The following is an 18335-nucleotide window of genomic DNA, read 5'->3' as shown; positions in this document are numbered from 1 at the left end:
GAACTTAAAATCATCGAAAGGTTTAAGAGCATGAGAAGTGTCACGAACATAGGTAGGAAGGGATTGAACAAGGGGGGATAAAACCATGTCGAGGTATGCAGAAACGAGTTCGGTGGGGCAGGAGCAAGCTGAGACAATGGGTCAGCCATAACAGGCAGGTTTGTGGATCTTGGGTAGGGGGTAGAAATGGCAAGTGTGAGGTGTGGGAACTATACGGTTGGTAGCAGTGGATGGGAGATCTCCTGAGTGGATAAAGTCGGTGATGGTGTGGGAGACAATGGTCTGGTGCTCCTTAGTGGGGTCATGATCGAGAAGTAAATAAGAGGAGGTATTCGCGAGATGTCGCTGTGCCTCGGCAAGGTAGAGGTCAGCACGCTAGATTACAACAGCACCCCCCTTATCGGCGGGTTTTATAGAAAGGTTAGGATTAGTGTGGAGGGAGTGGAGAGCGGAGAGTTCGGAATCAGTAAGGGTGGAATGGGAACGAGGTGCGGTGAAGTTGAGACGGTTGATGTCCCGTCGGCAGTTAGCAATAAAGAGATCTAGGGCAGGCAGGAGACCAGAGGGGGCCGTCCACGAAGAGGAGGAGGGTTGAAGACGGGAGAAGGGGTTATATGTGGGGGTGGAAGAGTCCTTGCCGAGGAAGTAGGCTCGGAGATGGAGCCGGCGGAAGAAGAGTTCAGCGTCATGGCGAACGCGGAACTCGCTGAGGTTTGGGCGAAGGGGGACAACGGTGAGGCCCTTAGTGAGGACAGAGCGTTCGGTCTCAGACAGTTGAAGGTCGGAGGGGATAGTAAAGACCCGGCACGGATGAGAAGTGGGACCAGAGGGGGGAGGGGGGAGGAGGCTGGTGGTGTAAGTGGAGAGGGGAGAGTTGGGGTGAGAGGAAGAAGGAGCCGCCGAGGACCCAGGAGTAGCTGATGGGATGTGAGGGAGACGGGGTTGCAGAGGGGTGGTGGGGAAAGGGGAGGCGGGAGTCACAATAGCAGCACCTGAGGACCTGGCCTGCAGTTTAAGGCTGTAATCTTGAGAGTTCGGATCAGAGGCGGGAAGATCTCCCATCCACTGCTACCAACCTTATATTTCCCACACCACGCACATCCTGTTCCTACCTCCTACCCACGATCCACAAACCTGCCCGTCCAGGTAGACCCATTGTCTCAGCCTGCTCCTACCTCACCGAACTCATTTCTGCATACCTCGACACTGTTTTCCTTCGCTACATCGACGACTGCATTGGCGCTGTTTCCTGCACGCATGCTGAGCTCATTGACTTCATTACCTTTACCTCCAACTTTCACCCTGCCCTCAAGTTTACCTTGTCCATTTCCGACACCTCCCTCCCCTTTCTAGATCTTGTTTTCTATATCTCTGGAGACAGCTTATCTACTGTGTGTGCTATAAGCCTACAGACTTTCACAGCTATCTGGACTATTCCTCTTCTCACCTCGTCTCTTGCAAAAATGCCATCCCCTTCTCGCAATTCCGCCGTCTCCGCTGCATCTGCTCTAAGGATGAGGCTTTTCATTCCAAGACGAAGGAGATGTCCTCCTTTTTTATAGAAAGGACTTCCCTTCCTCCACCATCAACTCTGCTCTCAAACGCATTGAACACATTTCACGCACATCTGCTCTCACTTCATCCTCCCGCCACCCCACTAGGAATAGGGTTCCTCTTGTCCTCACCTACCACCCCACCAGCCTCCGGGCCCAACATATAATTCTCTGTAACTTCCGCCACCTCCAACGGATCCCATCACTAAGCACATCTTTCCCTCCTCCTCTCTCTGCTTTCCGCAGGGATCAATCCCTACGCGACTCCATTGTCTATTCGTCACCACCCTTCCCCCAGTCCCTACCCACCGATCTCCCTCCTGGCACTTATACTTGTAATCGGAACAAGTGCTACACATGCCCTTACACTTCCTCCCTCACTGAGAGAAAGAGTTCTCTCTTTCCCAGTGGTGACGAATGGGTCACCGCCTGAAACATTAAATTTGTTTTCCTTTGTACAAATGTGACCGACTCGTGAACTTCGCAGTGGAGCAGTAAGTCGCTGCTTTATTTAACTTGCGCGTTGATATGAACAAGAAGCGAAACGTCCCTGCTCCTGGGTTCACAAAACGACCCGGAGAGTTGCAGTGAGATCCGTGAGGCAGTACCAGCCACCGGCCACTAGAGGGCACCGAGGGTCTGGGTCCTGTGTAGCAGCGCAGAACACTTCAGAGTTCAAAGTAAATTCATTATCAAAGCACAGAAATGCTAACATTAGATGCATTTTCTTGAGTGCAAAGAAACAGAATATAATCAATGAAAGAGTCACACAAAACGGACAATCAATGTAGAAAACATAACAGAATGTGAAAATACAAACACGGAAAATAATAATAATATAAAGCTAACCAATGGAACAACAACCCTCCATGGAAAACATCCCCATGATCTGAGCAGACAAGATGTGAAGAAGGAAACGTGGAACGCTTGGCTCAGAGTTGGAGACCTCTTCCCAGAAACAGTGGTGTTCGTTGTTGCCTATCGAGCATGAACAGGGTATACATTGTCCCAATGGTAATATCAACAACTATTTCCTCAAAGTCACTAGACAACAGCATTAAATATTTAGTCCACTAAAGCAATATTTCTGTAAATCTGCTGAAAACCACTATACTATACACCACTAGAATGGTCCGAAGTCCGGAGCTATTGAGGAATGAGTGTGCTTCAGCACCCCCGTACTTCAGGCTAGCTTGAGCTGAGAAAATAATAATAACAACAACAAAGCAAAAATATCGCTAGAATGAAATGTCGAGTTTGAAAGTGAGTTGTGGAAACAGTCTGTGTTGGTGTGAGTGAAGTTCAGTGAATTGATCCCTCTGGTTCAAGTGGCGATAACATAAATTTAAACATGAAATACATTGGTGCCCTGTAAGAGTTTCTGTTGGTGTGATCGTCCGTGTAAAATATTTTAATTCTATGCCAACATGAATGTAAGCAAGACAGGTCGTGGTAGTGTTCTGTTTTCTATATGTGGATTTTTTAAAAATGAATGTATTAGGAACAGCACGGAGCACACAAAACGGACACAAAAGGCCACTGGATCACCAGCGTCCCTGGATAAGCTGGAACCACCAACATTTCGGATAAGAGACGAACAGCGGCTGACTGATTGTATCGCAGAGGCCACCTGAATAAAAGCAGAGCACATGGGCACTTCCTGGTTTTGGAGGCGGCGAACAAAGTTCGGTGTTTCGACTGGCTTTTTACAATCTGTATCCCTGGGAGGGATCAGGGAGTCAAAACAGATATAAAGACGTCGTCGGCAGGATTTGAACCTGCGCGGGGAAACCCCAATGGATTTCTAGTCCATCGCCTTAACCACTCGGCCACGACTACAAGTTCTTCACAGATGGATTCAATTCCCGGAGTCAGATAAACAGGGTTGATTCTCAACTAAAAGCGGGGATTGCTGGAAATATTCAACAGATCTGTTAGCGTCTGTGAAGAGAGAAACCGAAATCACGTTCAGCTCAATGACCTTTCACCAGGAAATCAGTCACTGAATTGGATGGATGGAATCTCAGTCAGAGCGGAGCAGGATCGGGAGATGTAGAATCCTCGTGGGGAGTGGGGGGGGGGAGGTGGTTAAGAAGTTGCTTGGGTCAGAAGACCCCAATGTGAGTTGTTTTTTTTTTATATAAGCTTTCGAATTGCAGCCACGGATGTCTGCTGACTGTTATTTAGGTTATAAATACAGGAGATTCTGCAGATGCCGGGGCAAGTCACCAGGTCTGACAGCATCTCTGGGGAGGAGGAAACAGTCCATATTTCGTGCGCAGATGCCCGTTGAGTTCCTGCTGCATTTTGTGGATGCTACGTCGGTCAGTCTCGACGTTACCAGCAGCGACCGCAGTCTGAGGCGAACCGGAGAACACACCCACACTCCGGGATTAATGTTGTCCATTCCCGAGTCTGTATCACCTCCCAATCCGTCCATATGATCGAATAGAACATAGAACATAGAATAGTACAGTACAGTACAGGCCCTTCGGCCCACAATGTTGTATCGACCCTCAAACCCTGCCTCCCATATAACCCCCCACCTTAAATTCCTCCATATACCTGTCCAGTAGGCCCTTAAACTTCACTAGTGTATCTCCCTCCACCACTGACTCAGGCAGTGCATTCCACGCACCAAACGCTCTCTGAGTAAAAAACATTCCTCTAATTTGCCTCTTGAACTTCCCACCCCTTACCTTAAAGTCATGTCCTCTTGTATTGAGCAGTGATGCCCTGGGGAAAAGGCGTTGGCTATCCACTCTATCTATTCCTCTTATTATCTTGTACACCCCTATCATGTCTCCTCTCATCCTCGTTCTCTCCAAAGAGTAAAGCCCTAGCTCCCTTCATCTCTGATCATAATGCATACTTTCTCAACCAGGCAGCATCCTGGTAAATCTCCTCTGTACCCTTTCCAATGTTTCCACATCCTTCCTATAGTGAAGTGACCAGAGTTTGGCCTAACCAGAGTTTTATAGAGTCGCATCATTACATCGCGACTCTTAAACTCTATCCTTCGACTTATGAAAGCTAACACCCCATAGGCTTTCTTAACTACCCTATCCACCTGTGAGGCTACTTTCAGGGATCTGTGGACATGCACCCCGAGATCCCTCTGCTCCTCCACACTACCAAGTATCCTGCCATTTACTTTGTACTCTGCCTTGGAGTTTGTCCTTCCAAAATGTACCACCTCACTTTCTCCGGGTTGAACTCCATCTGCCATTTCTCAGCCCATTCCTGCATCCTATTAATGCCTCTCTGCAATCTTTGACAATCCTCTGCACTATCTACAAAACTACCAAAATTTGTGTCGTCTGCAAACTTGCCAACCCACACTTCTACCCCCACATCCAGCTCGTTAATAAAAATCACGAAAAGTAGAGGTCCCAAAACAGATCGCTGTGGGACGCCACTAGTCACAATCCTCCAATATGAATGTACTCCCTCAACCACGACCCTCTGCCTTCTGCAGGCAAGCCAATTCTGAATCCACCTGGCCAAACGTCCCTGGATCCCATGCCTTCTGACTTTCTGAATAAGCCTACTGTGTGGAACCTTGTCAAATGCCTTACTAAAATCCATATAGATCACATCCACTGCACTACCCTCATCTATATGCCTGGTCACCTCCTCAAAGAACTCTATCAGGATTGTTAGACAGGATCTGCCCTTCACAAAGCCATGCTGACTGTCCCTGATCAGACCATGATTCTCTAAATGCCTATAGATCCTATCTCTAAGAATCTTTTCCAACAGCTTTCCCACCACAGACGTAAGGCTCATTGGTCTATAATTACCCGGACTATCCCTACTACCTTTTTTGAACAAGGGGACACCATTTGCCCCCCTCCAATACTCCGGTACCATTCCCGTGGACAACCAGGACATAAAGATCCTAGCCAGAGGCTCAGCAATCTCTTCTCTCGCCTTGTGGAGCAGCCTGGGGAATGTTCCGTCAGGCCCCGGGGACTTACCTGTCCTAATGTATTTTAACAACTCCAACACCTCCTCCCCCTTAATATTAACATGCTCCAGAACATCAAACTCACTGATATTGTCCTCACCATCATCAAGTTCCCTCTCATTGGTGAATACGGTAGAGAAGTATTCATTGAGGACCTCGTTCACTTCCACAGCCTCCCGGCACATCTTCCCACCTTTATCTCTAATCAGTCCTACCTTCACTCCTGTCATCCATTTTTTCTTCACATAATTGAAGAATGCCTTGGGGTTTTCCTTTACCCTACTCACCAAGGCCTTCTCACGCCCCCTTCTTGCTCTTCTCAGCCCCTTCTTAAGCTCCTTTCTTGCTTCCCTATATTCCTCAATAGACCCATCTGATCCTTGCTTCCTAAATCTCATGTATGCTGCCTTCTTCCACCTGACTAGATTTTCCATCCCACTTGCCACCCATGATTCCTTCACCCTACCATTCTTTAGCTTCCTCACCGGGACAAATTTATCCCTAACATCCCGCAAGAGATCTCTAAACATCGACCACATGTCCATAGTACATTTCCCTGCAAAAACATCATCCCATTTCACACCCGCAAGTTCTAGCCTTATAACCTCATAATTTGTCTTTCCCGAATTAAAAATTTTCCGGTCATCTCTGATTCTATCCTTTTCCATGATAATGCTAAAGGCCAGGGAGCGGTGGTCACTGAACCCCAGATGCTCACCCAATGAGAGATCTGTGACCTGACCCGGTTCATTACCTAGTACTAGATCTAGTATGGCATTCCCCCTGGTCGGCCTGTCCACATACTGTGACAGGAATCCGTCCTGGGCACACTTAACAAACTCTGCCCCATTTAAACCCTTGGAACTAATCAGGTGCAAATCAATATTAGGGAAGTTAAAGTCACCCATGATAACAACCCTGTTATTTTTGCACCTTTCCAAAATCTGCCTCCCAATCTGCTCCTCTGTATCTCTGCTGCTACCAGGGGGCCTATAGAATACCTCCAATAGAGTAACTGTTCCCTTCCTGTTCCTGACTTCCACCCATATTGACTCAAAAGAGGATCCTGCTACATTACCCACCCTTTCTGTAGCTGTAATAGCATCCCTGACCAGTAATGCCACCCCTCCTCCCCTTTTTCCGCCCTCTCTATCAATTTTAAAGCACAGAAATCCAGGAATATTGAGAATCCATTCCTGCCCTGGTGCCAGCCAAGTCTCTGTAATGGCCACTACATCATAATTCCATGTATGTATCCAAGCTCTCAGTTCATCACCTTTGTTCCTGATGCTTCTTGCATTGAGGTACATACATTTCAGCCCTTCTACCTGACTGTCTTTACACCGTTTATTCTGCTTCTCTTTCCTCAAAGCTTCTCTGAATGAAGGCCAGAATTCCATCAGTTTTGAATAAACAGCAAATGTCTGGGTCTCAACGTGAAAGTGAATTGCTATCAGCAGTTCTCTCTCTCCTCTGCGGGACTTGCCGTCGGGTTCCTTACGATTCTCGTACTAGACCGTTTAGCAAGTGGTTAGAAGTCTTTCAATGATGCTCCTGTGAAATAAAAACATTTTAGAATGGAGTTTGGGGAAGTCTCACTGGCTTCAGTCTCCTCAGGAAGTGGACACGCCGGTGCGCTTTCTTGCTGTTCTCTGTGGCGTTCAGGCGGCGGGTTTGGTGGTCCGCTCTGTCTCTCTCGAGGAGCCGTTTATTTGCGGTAATGAGCGGTCAGTCTGCACCTTCCAAATGAATCATCTCTTTAGTCTTGTCCGCGGTGAGACTCAACGTCAAGGTTTATGTGTGCCGCGGTACCGCTGTACGATCATTGTGCCGACTGCAAACCTGATGATTGTCCAAAATTCCAGCTCACTGGCGTGGAGATGCCGGGGATCGAACCCGGGACCTCATACATGCAAAGCATGCGCTCTTCCACTGAGCTACATCCCCAATTGAAATACAGAAGTGTTCAGGTCCAAACCTTCCTGCATATCACAACTGAGCAGTGCAACACGGATAATGGCTGATGGCCACAGTCATTCGGCCCCGAGTCTGCTCCACCATCCAGTGCGATCATATTTGATCCTTGTTCAGTTCTCTTCCCAAACACCATGGTAAATTTTGTGGAATGAAACCAAGTAGACTCCAGCAGAATGATCACGGAAAATAAAGCATGTGCCACGTTCTGAAGCATAGTTTGAATGGTCTCCTCGTGAAAAAAAGATGGACGCCTCACAATCTCCCTCGTTATGACGCGCCACCTTATTATTTTCCCGCACTGTGATTTCTCTGTGGCTGTTTCACTTTATTCTGCATTTAATTAATGATGAACCTTGTTCTCAGACAATGCTCTGTGTCATGATATGATGTCTATGAAAGCAACTCACATAAAAAATGCTGGTGAACGCAACAGGTCAGGCAGCATCTCTAGGAAGACGTACAGTCGACGTTTCGAGCCGAGACCCTGCGTCAGGACTAACTAAAAGAGGAGATAGTAAGAGTTTGATGTCTATGAAAAGTATAAAACAGAAGCCTTTTGTCACATATTGTTTCTGAGAAAAATAAAACAATTTAAATCCCCACTGAACTCTGTACGGCAGCAGAAAGGGAACATCCCCCCATTCCACCCCCACCCACTATCCCAGCAGACAATGAAATGCACCGAAAAAGCTGCTGGATCACCAGACACCCTGGCTGGGCTCGAACCAGCACCTTGCGGTTAACAGCCGAACGGGCTCACCGATTGCGCCACCAAGACAGGGAGTGAAAAAGGATTAAATGATCCATTTCTTCGTTGGACGGTGTTGACTAGTAGTCGATGCTAGGACACGGATTTTCACAATCTACGTTAATGAATGATTTCCATCAGAGAGTCGCGAACACCATAAAAAGAAAACGTCAGGAACAAATATTTGTCCGACTTAGAAGCTTTGCGGAGAATTCCTGGGATGTCCGGACTGTCTTACGCAGAGAGGTTAGAGAGACTGGGCTTGTACACGCTGGAATTAAGGCTATTGAGGGGGGATCTGATTGAGACATATAAGATTATTAAGGGATTGGACAAGATAGAGGCAGGAAATATGTTCCAGATGCTGGGAGAGTTCAGTACCAGAGGGCATGGTTTAAGATTAAGGGGTAGGTCATTTAGGACAGAGTTGAGGAGGAACTTCTTCTCCCAGAGAGTTGTGGAGATGTGGAACGCGCTGCCTCAGAAGGCAGTGGAGGCCAATTCTCTGGATGCTTTCAAGAAGGAGCTAGATAGGTATCTTATGGATAGGGGAATCAAGGGTTATGGGGACAAGGCAGGAACCGGGTATTCATAATAGATGATCGGCCATGATCTCAGAATGGCAGTGCAGGCTCAAAGGGCCAAATGGTCTACTCTGTACCTATTGTCTATTGTCTATAAATTCATATCGCATCTGCAAACGACTCGGCCACAACTACACACTCCTCACAAATGGGCTGGCCAGGCAGGAGGGCATTTTACATGGAAAGTGGTCGCTGTGTTCCGGAACGTATGGGGAGTGTATCGATCCTGGGGTCGGAGAAAACAGGACAATTACTGAAGTAACATCTGAAACTGCCGGAAATATTCCACAGCTCAGGCAGCGTCTGTAGAGGGAGAAACGGAGTTCACGTTTCAGGTCGATGACCTTTCACCCTGAGCTCTGGGCGCGGAGTTGGAAGAGAGAATCTCACTCAGTCTCTGGCGGGTGGCCTGAGCTGGGCGAAGGCGTCGGTTTCATTCTCCTCCTCCTTTCTAACTCGTTGAACCGTACTCCTTAAATCGAGCGTATGACCGGCCTTTGCTTAAAGTTTAAAGTATAGCAGAGGTGGATGATGGAAATATTTTAGCGAACATGGGACTCTGTCACTGAGGGTTACACTGAATGGCGCTGAGATACAGAGTCGCTGAGGGGATATCTGAAGAAGCTGAACACCGATCGCGAGATTCTCCCTTCCCGGGGTCACTGCAGACCGGACTGTTCCACATCCCCGATGAACCGATCATTTCAACATCAAACTCCGACTTAACCTCCTTAACACTTTTTGTTTTAATTTGAAAATTCGGTTTGAAATGGCATTTAATATGGAAACAGCAAAATTAATCCCTCGTCGGGGAAATGAAACCCTCATTTTCCGTGACGAGCGAGTATACTAACCAGTGATGAGAAACCAGCGCGAAAGTAAATCTCTTATTCAGATGTCCGAACACACGAGATCTCAAGGGGTCTAACTGATATTTGTTCGGCGACTGCGAAACCGGAGCTTTTCAGACATAATACATTTCTTCCTCTGCGACCAGAGAGGTCTCGGGAATCCTGTCCGAATCAGCTACTTCTTTGTCGAGCACTGGCCACAGGATACGTTCCCATTTGTGCCTGATTGTGCATTGGGATGAAGAGCATTCCCCAACAGGATTTATTGTCTGAGTAATCGATTCAGGGAACGGTTGGAAAGAGAGAGGTGGGGGTGGGGGGTGGAGAGAGAGAGAGAGAGAGAGAGAGAGAGAGAGAGAGAGAGAGAAAGAGAGAGAGGGGGGGGGAGAGAGAGAAGCTCCTCTGCAAGGTCTTCTCATCTTTTTCTCCAGTCCTGATGAAGGGTCTCGGGCGGAAACGTTGAGTGTACTCTTTTCCATAGATGTCACCTGGCCTGCTGAGTTCCTCCAGCATTTTGTTTGTGTTGCTGTTCATTTTCTTTCTTTTCCAGTTGGGCCGAACGGGCATCCACCGGCAACATCAAATCTCTTCTTTCTGCAAATGTTGCCTACCCACTGCGTGTTTCCAGCATTTTTCTCTTTTTATACAAGACACGGACTTATTCTGCAGAGAATAGATGACATTCTGATACCTCAATGCACAATCGGTTAATATTTCCAACCAAACAGAAACCTCCGCAAAAAATAAAAAGGATAACGTATAAAAGTACAGTCCAGCCGAAAGCCAATGGATTTCCTTGCATCTACCAATAATGGGATGGCCTCGTGTTTTAAAGCGCACTGACAGAAAATTGTTGTTGGCAGCAGTTGAGATAGCAGAGGATGGTTTCGATCCATCGACCTCTGGGTTATGGGCCCAGCACGCTTCCGCTGCGCCACTCTGCTATGGAAAAAAAACAGCATTGCTCTCCCATGAATGATGTGCAACCTCTTGCGTTTGTTTGTGTATGCGCGCGTATCATTCTGTGTGTGTTTGCGTTTGTGTGTGTTGGTATAGGTGTGTGTTTTTGCGTAACTGTATATGTCTGGATCTACATTTCAGTCTGTGTCTCTGTCTGTCTATGTTTGTTTCGGTGCCTGTATATACCTTTGTCTTGTCTATGTCTGTACATGTCTGGGTTTGTGTCTGTATGTCTGTGTCTGTACAATGTCTGCATCTCTGTCTGTGTCTGTTTCTGTTTATGTCTGTGTCTGTGCCTCTATATGTTTAGGTCTTGTCTGTATCTGTACATGTCTGGGTCTGTGTCTGTGTCTGTCTATGTCTGGGTCTGTGTCTGTGTCTGTCTATGTCTGTGTCTGTGCCTCTATATGTTTAGGTCTTGTCTGTATCTGTACATGTCTGGTTCTGTGTCTGTGTCTCTCTATGTCTGGGTCTCCCTCTGTGTCTGTCCATGTTGCATCAATTCCATTTCCCCCTTATTCCTACCCACTTACTTCACTTTCTGTCGTTAATTCTGTCTCCACTTTCGGTTCTTTCTTCCTTACATTCTGGACCACCCTGTTATTCTCTCGGTGTCGTTTATGTTTTACCCCATCTTGCACCTCGTTCCCGATATTTGCCGGGGAATGTGGTTTCTCTTATTTAATTGTTAACATGGACAATTCATCCCTCTTGTGGGGCTTCTTATCAATAACAACATTTTGAGCCACACTCGGGAATCACTACGATCAATCCCGAGGTCCCATTAACGTTCTAATCCTGTCCTGATCATTGAATGAATGTTGGATTTCCAAGTTCACCTCGTCTCCCTGTGAACGGAACTCGCGGGTTTAGACGTTGACTAGGTTTCTGCATCGCAATCACAGACCTCAAACCATCCCTTCATCGGGATTTAGTTAGACCATAAGACCATAAGACATAGGAGCAGAAATCGGTCATTCAGCTCATCGAGTCTGCTCCGCCATTCCATCCCGGCTGATCTCGGATCCCACTCAACCCTATACACTTGCCTCCACCGCAATCTGCGGCTGAGCATTCCACAGATTTGTTACTCTCTGGCTAAAACAAAATCCTCCTCACCTCAGTCTAAAAGGTCGCCCCTCAATTTTGAGGATGTTCCCTCTAGTTCTGGACACCCCCACCATAGGAATTATCCTCTCCACGTCCACATAATCTTGGTTCTTCCACATTTAGTAGGTTTCAATGAGAATTGTAGTTGTTGCTGTAACGTTCAGAACACCACGGCCGAGCTTTCGTCCCTTCCTTAAAAGTGGGGGTGTTTTTAGAATTTCCCTACCGAGGACTGATATGCAGCAAGGAACCATTCTTAACTATCCCACGTGTTACAGGTTTATCGTGGCGCCTTTACGACGGCAATGAAAGGTCAACGATAGTGCGGGAAATTTCTTCATCTGGGATTTTCCGCCCAGATTTCAAACTTCACAAACAACTATGTGGACATGGGGGGGTTTGATTGATCCTTTTTGTATATGAAGATATGTCTGATCTGTCCGCGATTTATTCACATTGTGGGGAGCTGCGTCAGGGAGAAAAGGAGACGTGACTGTCTGACGGTCCCGCATCACTGACCTGTGAAATTTAAGGAGTTTAAGGCAAAGGGAAACAATAGTATTTTTTTCAAAAAAAAATATAAAGTCAGTGTATCAGTTTAAGAGGCCGATGTAAAGGCGGAAGAAGTAAATATTTCACCAAACGCAAGATTGCATATTAGTCCTGAATAGAAACAGAACATTTTTGGAAATTCGCATCCAAGCCAAATTAAAGAGAAAATATTTAAATAGGAAATCACTTGTCACATTCTTGCAGACTGAAACGGAATGATCATCAACTACACGAATAAACATTGTTCCCTGCAGTCGGGAATGCCGTCAACTATGTCGTGAGGATGTCAGGTTGTGGGTTTATTTATCTTGCACGATGACGTGAACGAAACATCCAGACACCTTGGTCGGAAAGTGACACAAAGAGAGCTAGAGAGGTCAATAAATCAGCTACTTGCCACAGAGGGCATGGGGGGGGCGGTGATGCGGGGAAGGGGTCTGTGTTACATCCACCTGCCACCAGAGGGCAGAGAGGAGCTGGTGTCCGAAGGAACCGCCGCAACGTGTAATGGTTGCAAGACAAGCGTTAGATATACTTGATGCCAAATGAGAGTTTGTATTGGTTTCATATTCCATGTTCTGTCCATTCATTTCATGGCAAACTGCATGCAAAGAAAGGTAGTATTCTATTTTATATATGCGGTTATCACTTTTAATGAATAAAACACACAACAGACAACAAAAGCTGCAGTATTTCCAGAGACTATGAGTGCCCTCGACCACTGATGTTCCGGTAACGCGCAAGGCTCTGATCGATTGTGCCACAGAGACATCCTGAAAGAAACTGGAATAAATCGGCTCTTCCTGGGTTTAGATACGGTGACCAGATATAGGTGTTTCCACTGGTTCTTTCACAATCCGTGTCCGTGAGACGGATCAGGGAGTCACGAAGAATATAAAACAAAAAATGAAGAGGCAGGTAATTTGTCAGGATTCAAAACTATGCAGAGACAACATAATCGATTTGTTATCTATCGCCTTAACAACTCTGCCACAATTACTATGTTCACATGTGACAGGAGTAGCAGTGATTCAGTGTCAGGCAAAGAGAAATGATCCTGAACTAAAAGCAGAAACTGCTGGAAATACTCAGCATCTGTGAAAGGAGAAACAGAGCCAATGTTTTGCTCGGTGACCTTTCACGCTGAAATCCATGGGGCATTTGGTCGGAGAAAAACTATATTATAGGGGGATAAGTTTTCATCATATCGCGATGACAAACACAAAGATCCCCACGTGGGCCTTAGCAGCTGGGACAAAGGTGTTTGCCGTTTCCCAGCTGTCCTGGAGAAGGCGGAGCCGGGCCTTATTCCTGTCACACTGATCTACGTGTGCTGAGGGAGCCCCCAGTGGGCTCTCAATGACGGGGCGCCAGGACACTGAAGCAGTGCGCAGGGACTGACTGCAATGGTGACGAATACAGGGTAGCAGGGGCCACCGTCCCGGATTTGTTTCACTCTCCTCCTACTTTCTCCCATCAGGTGCATTAGCACCACCTACTGTAATGGAGTATGAGGGGACGCTTAGTGGGGATCAGATGCGACCTCCCAAATCTATTTTAACTAAAACGTTCACCAGGGTCCTGCACGACTTAACCGTCTCTGCCTCAGGTACCAGTATTTCCTGCAAATTCCGCACCCCAGCTCGACCCATTAAATGCCTAAAAATCTTCCAACGTTCCAAAGAATATCTGTGGCACATCATGATCACATGTTCCACCGTCTCTGGGATATTACAAAAAAAAACACGACACATTCCCATACTACCCAACAAGTGCCAAAGAGGAGTGCAAACCCGTATGACCGATAGGTACATGGAGCTTAGACAAACAGAGGGCTATGCGCTAGGCATATTCTAGGCAGTTTACAGAGTAAGTTACATGGTCGGCACAATATTGTGAGCCGAAGGGCCTGTAATGCGCTGTAAATTTCTGTGTTCTGTGTTCCATTTTCTTGCCACACACATTAGAGCATATAGATCATAATACACTTCCATCAACAGATCAGCTATGGTCTCCTTGAAGATTTCGATTCCAAAATCTGCAGCACCGAGGCAGTGTCTGGGCAGTTCACAACTCTGTTTGACTTAAAGAACTCTCTCTCTCTCTCTTTCTGTATCTCAAGCTAGTCGTTCTCTCGTTCACTTTTAGTCATCCTGCAACTATTGTTCTTCCAATTTCGAGGACTATTTTTATTATTTTACCGGTCTTCACATTCTATTGATGGATAACACATTACTTTCCAACTGTCTTTTGAACTTTGTCAAATGTAAGACGTGTATAAAAGACGACTAGATCAGAAACACCAAACACAAAATGCTAGATGAACTCAGCAGAATTCTAGTGTGTTCCCTTGGATTTCCAGCATCTGCAGGTTTTCTCGTGTTTCGACATTGGCAACGTGGTCAATTGATCGTTTCCATCCCGACCTTTTTCTCCATTGTATCCGTATTGACCAGGATGAAGCTGAATGACTGAAGGACAGATCAAAATGGGAAACTACAGAAAAAGGTAGGTGTCGGACAGCGTCGCTGGTCTTCGTTGAATACTGATTAATTAGACAACAAAAATGAAATCCCTAAATGTAGCTGCTCCGTGACAAGGTTCAGTCTTTGTAATTAAAGCTACCGGCCTATTTCCACCAGAGACACTACTGAGGTAATGACAAAGAATTTTCATGTACACAGTATCTGTACATCAGAGACAATGGTGTTGAATCAAATTGTTTGTTCAAGTAACTGTAACTGAGAAAGTTAGTGAGGAGTATAACCGTATCTCTGGAGACTGAGCCTCTGTATAAATCAGGGTTGATGTGAAGCATCAGCTCAGTGTCTGCCGGAGCTGTGAATTCAGGAGCAACAGGAATCACAGATTCTCATGAAATGGTCTATCCAGTCATCTGGCGGATACGAGACCTTTACTATCCTATTATTTCAGCCTTTGGAATTCCCGGTAAGTCGCAGTGTCAGCTGCTGTTGGTGGGAAATAAAGTTTATTTCCAATGCTGTGATTGTTCCTGTCACTGCCACATACCAGTCCCAGTATTCCACATTTCAGGTTTGGATTGGAAACACCGGGACTATGGATTCTGGGATCTGGATCTAAAACAAACGGCTGCGGGAACTCAGGGATTCCGCCCGACTCTGTGGAACTGAGCGCGTCAGGCAGCGTTCTACCAGCGGTTTGTGATCCATAATGGGCTGTTCGGGTTTCTGTATTTTTGGTCTTGTAGCAGCTGCACTGAATTTCCAAATATTGTGTTGAAACAGCCCGCGGACATTCAGAAAATTGACTGATTGTCCGTATTTGTATATGAGCGATTGACTGAGTAAGGTGCGATGTTCAAACCATCGACTAGGAGAAACACTTTAGCAAATGTCAGGAGTTCCATGATGTCGATTTTTAATAACTTTGTTCAATATAACTGAACTGAATATAACTGACGGACTACACAATGAACGATTTGTTGAGCAGATTATCACAAGCGACGTGGTGCTTCATAGTTATCCATACTGTGAAATGTATTCTATTATATCTACACTGACACCGTTACAGACATCTGACTGCGGCATCGAGTTTGCTGCTGGACATTGAATTCCTCTCTCATGCTTATCTGCGATGGATTCACTGGGAGGAATCATGACTGTCGTGAGGTTGTGTCAGAAATCTTTCAATGTTCTGTTGTAAAGTGAGTGAGAAGGCAAAAGCTGGAATAGGAAACAAACTCGGGGAATGCTGGAAACACGAAACGCCAAGCAGGTTGTACAGAAAAAGAAACCAGTTAACACACGTGTCTGGGGTCTATCTGACAACAGTTCTGAGGAGAGATATTTTACCAGTTTTTTTCCCACATATTCTGTTTTACCTGAGTGAGCGTTTCCAGCATTTCTTGTTTTTGTTCTGTTCTTCGGCAGTTCTGTCCCTTACAGGGATCGCCATGGAAGTTGATGATTGTCTAGTGGAAGAATCCTGTCATCAGCGTCCGAACGAGACGCGGAAGGCACCGGCAGAAAACGTTCCATCCAGTATTGACTCAGAGGAGGTGGTTACGCGGTTTAAACTTTCCTCTGGCATTTCATATTTTGGTCATCAGTAAGTAATCCGTATTCAAATTATTTCACTGTATAAAGTCGTTCTATGTCTCCGCCAGCTCTGCGCCCTCTCTCGAGCCTCCCGCCGCTAAATCCAAGAATTAAGTGGAAACATTACAGGATCCGCTCAACTGCAGAATTGGCTTCTGTTTGGATTTTCTCAAACTGCTGTTCCCTGCCTCTCTTCCACCGAACTTGTTGGCGATTGTGATCCTGTCCCGGGGAAAATGCAGTCTCTCGAAATGTATCACTCTGTACCTTGAGGGAATGGCAGCGGCCGATCTCCTGGTCGTTATTACGAATCCGCTGCTGAAGCGGACTGCTGAGATTTATTTTCCCCGATCATTCCTGCTCATCACTGCTGTGTGCAGACCCGTCACGTGGTTGATGTTTGCGAGCACTGCGACCTCAGTCTGGCTGACTGTCCCTTTCACCGTCGATCGATTTGTGGCTATTTGCTGTGAGAGGCTGAAAACAACATATTGCATCGAGAGAACGGCGACTGTGGTTATTGGGACAGTGAGTGTGCTGGCCTGTTTGGAGACTGTCCCCTGGGGCTTTGTGTACGGGGCTGGAGAAATAATTGATGGTGTTTCCTGGTATTGTATCTTAACAACGAGCTTCACAAACTCTCCGTCATGGGCCGCATTTTACATTTTTCACCGCATGTTCTACCCTTGCGCCCCTTTCATTCTGATGTTGCTGTTCAATATTCTGACTGTCAGGCGGATTCTAGCGGCCAGTCGAGCCCGCAGGGGGCTCCGGGGACAAAAGAGTGGAGAGAATGACAAGGACCAGGAGATGGAGAACCGACGCAAAGCCATCGCCTTGCTCTTCAGCATGACCGGTAGTTTCATATTGTTGTGGGCGACACTGGTGGTGTTTTCTAACTATAGACGGATTACAAAGAGTTTTGTTTATTCTGTCACAGATCCCCGTTACATCACAGAACACACAGCGGACATGCTGAAGATTCTCAGTTCCTGCACCAACACGTGTATTTACGCCCTGACTCAGAGCAAATTCTGAGAGGAACTAAAGAATGTGGTGAAATACCCACTGAATCGGATTTTGAAACTCACGAAACGTTAGAAATAAACGCTGTAAAGTATTACAATTTAACTGCCTTCGTACGCCCTATTCTAGCTCCCCACTTGTGGGTAAATGGAAACATTGTGATGAATAGAGTTACAAAACAAACACAAGAACACTAATGATCTGAAACAGTCAGTCTGGTCTCCAGGAAACAGTTAATTTAGTCATGGTCCGGTCTGTGTAATCTACATTCCGGTTCACGGTCCGCTGCCTGTACCTTATCCCAGGTTTTCCGGTATTCCTCAGTTTCTGTTGAGACAGCTGATTCTCGTTTGGCTGGTCTCAAAATTGCTTCAAGATTGAGTCTCTGGCTGCTGGATTGTTGCTGTTCATACCCGCTGTGTGAATCCCTTCTGTTCCCCTTCCTTCTTTGACCCGCCAGAAGCCCTACCTCTCCTTGCCTTGCCTCGCTTGCCTCGTTTGAAGCTCTGCCTCGCCTGCACCGATGTCAAGTTCAATCGCCGGAGCAAGGTAAGGAACTGTCTATCGTTGTTTTGAATTTTCTATGTCCACGCCTTCGCGAGGTAGGTCAGGCTGTCTGACGCTGCCTTGTGTTGGGAACCGTCCTGTCATATTTTGTGTTCTGTGTTTCAGTCCCGGTCCTACGTCCTGTTTCCAAGGTGGGGCGGGGTGGGGTTTGGTCCCGGCTCTGTGTTCCATGTTCCGGTCTTTTCCTCGACCAAGTCAAGGCTTCGGGATCTCATCCAGTTCTAGCCACGTCCAAGAACCTTGTCCTGTCCAAGCCTCGGCTTTGTATTCTCGTCGTGTCCATGTGTCTCTCCCAGCCCAGGAGTACCTTGCCCAGCCCGGTGCTGGGGGTCCCTCGTCCTGTGCTGTGTTTCCATTG

General features: G+C 46.7%; 1 protein-coding gene and 2 non-coding genes across 3 annotated transcripts in view; 1 reads left to right on the top strand and 2 right to left on the bottom strand.

Moving 5' to 3' along the window:
- Positions 1-18335, top strand: part of LOC140189165 (uncharacterized) — a 315492-nt gene that overhangs the window by 162330 nt on the left and 134827 nt on the right. The window lies entirely within an intron of this gene.
- Positions 3311-3392, bottom strand: trnas-aga (transfer RNA serine (anticodon AGA)). Its single transcript has one exon. It is a non-coding gene; the product is annotated as a tRNA-Ser (tRNA).
- trnaa-ugc (transfer RNA alanine (anticodon UGC)) lies at positions 7399-7470 on the bottom strand. Its single transcript has one exon. It is a non-coding gene; the product is annotated as a tRNA-Ala (tRNA).

Source organism: Mobula birostris, chromosome 28 (genome assembly GCF_030028105.1).
Source record: "Mobula birostris isolate sMobBir1 chromosome 28, sMobBir1.hap1, whole genome shotgun sequence".
NCBI lineage: Eukaryota > Metazoa > Chordata > Chondrichthyes > Myliobatiformes > Myliobatidae > Mobula > Mobula birostris.
Note: the sequence above shows the minus strand (reverse complement) of the source record. Positions and strands in the feature narration are given on the sequence as shown.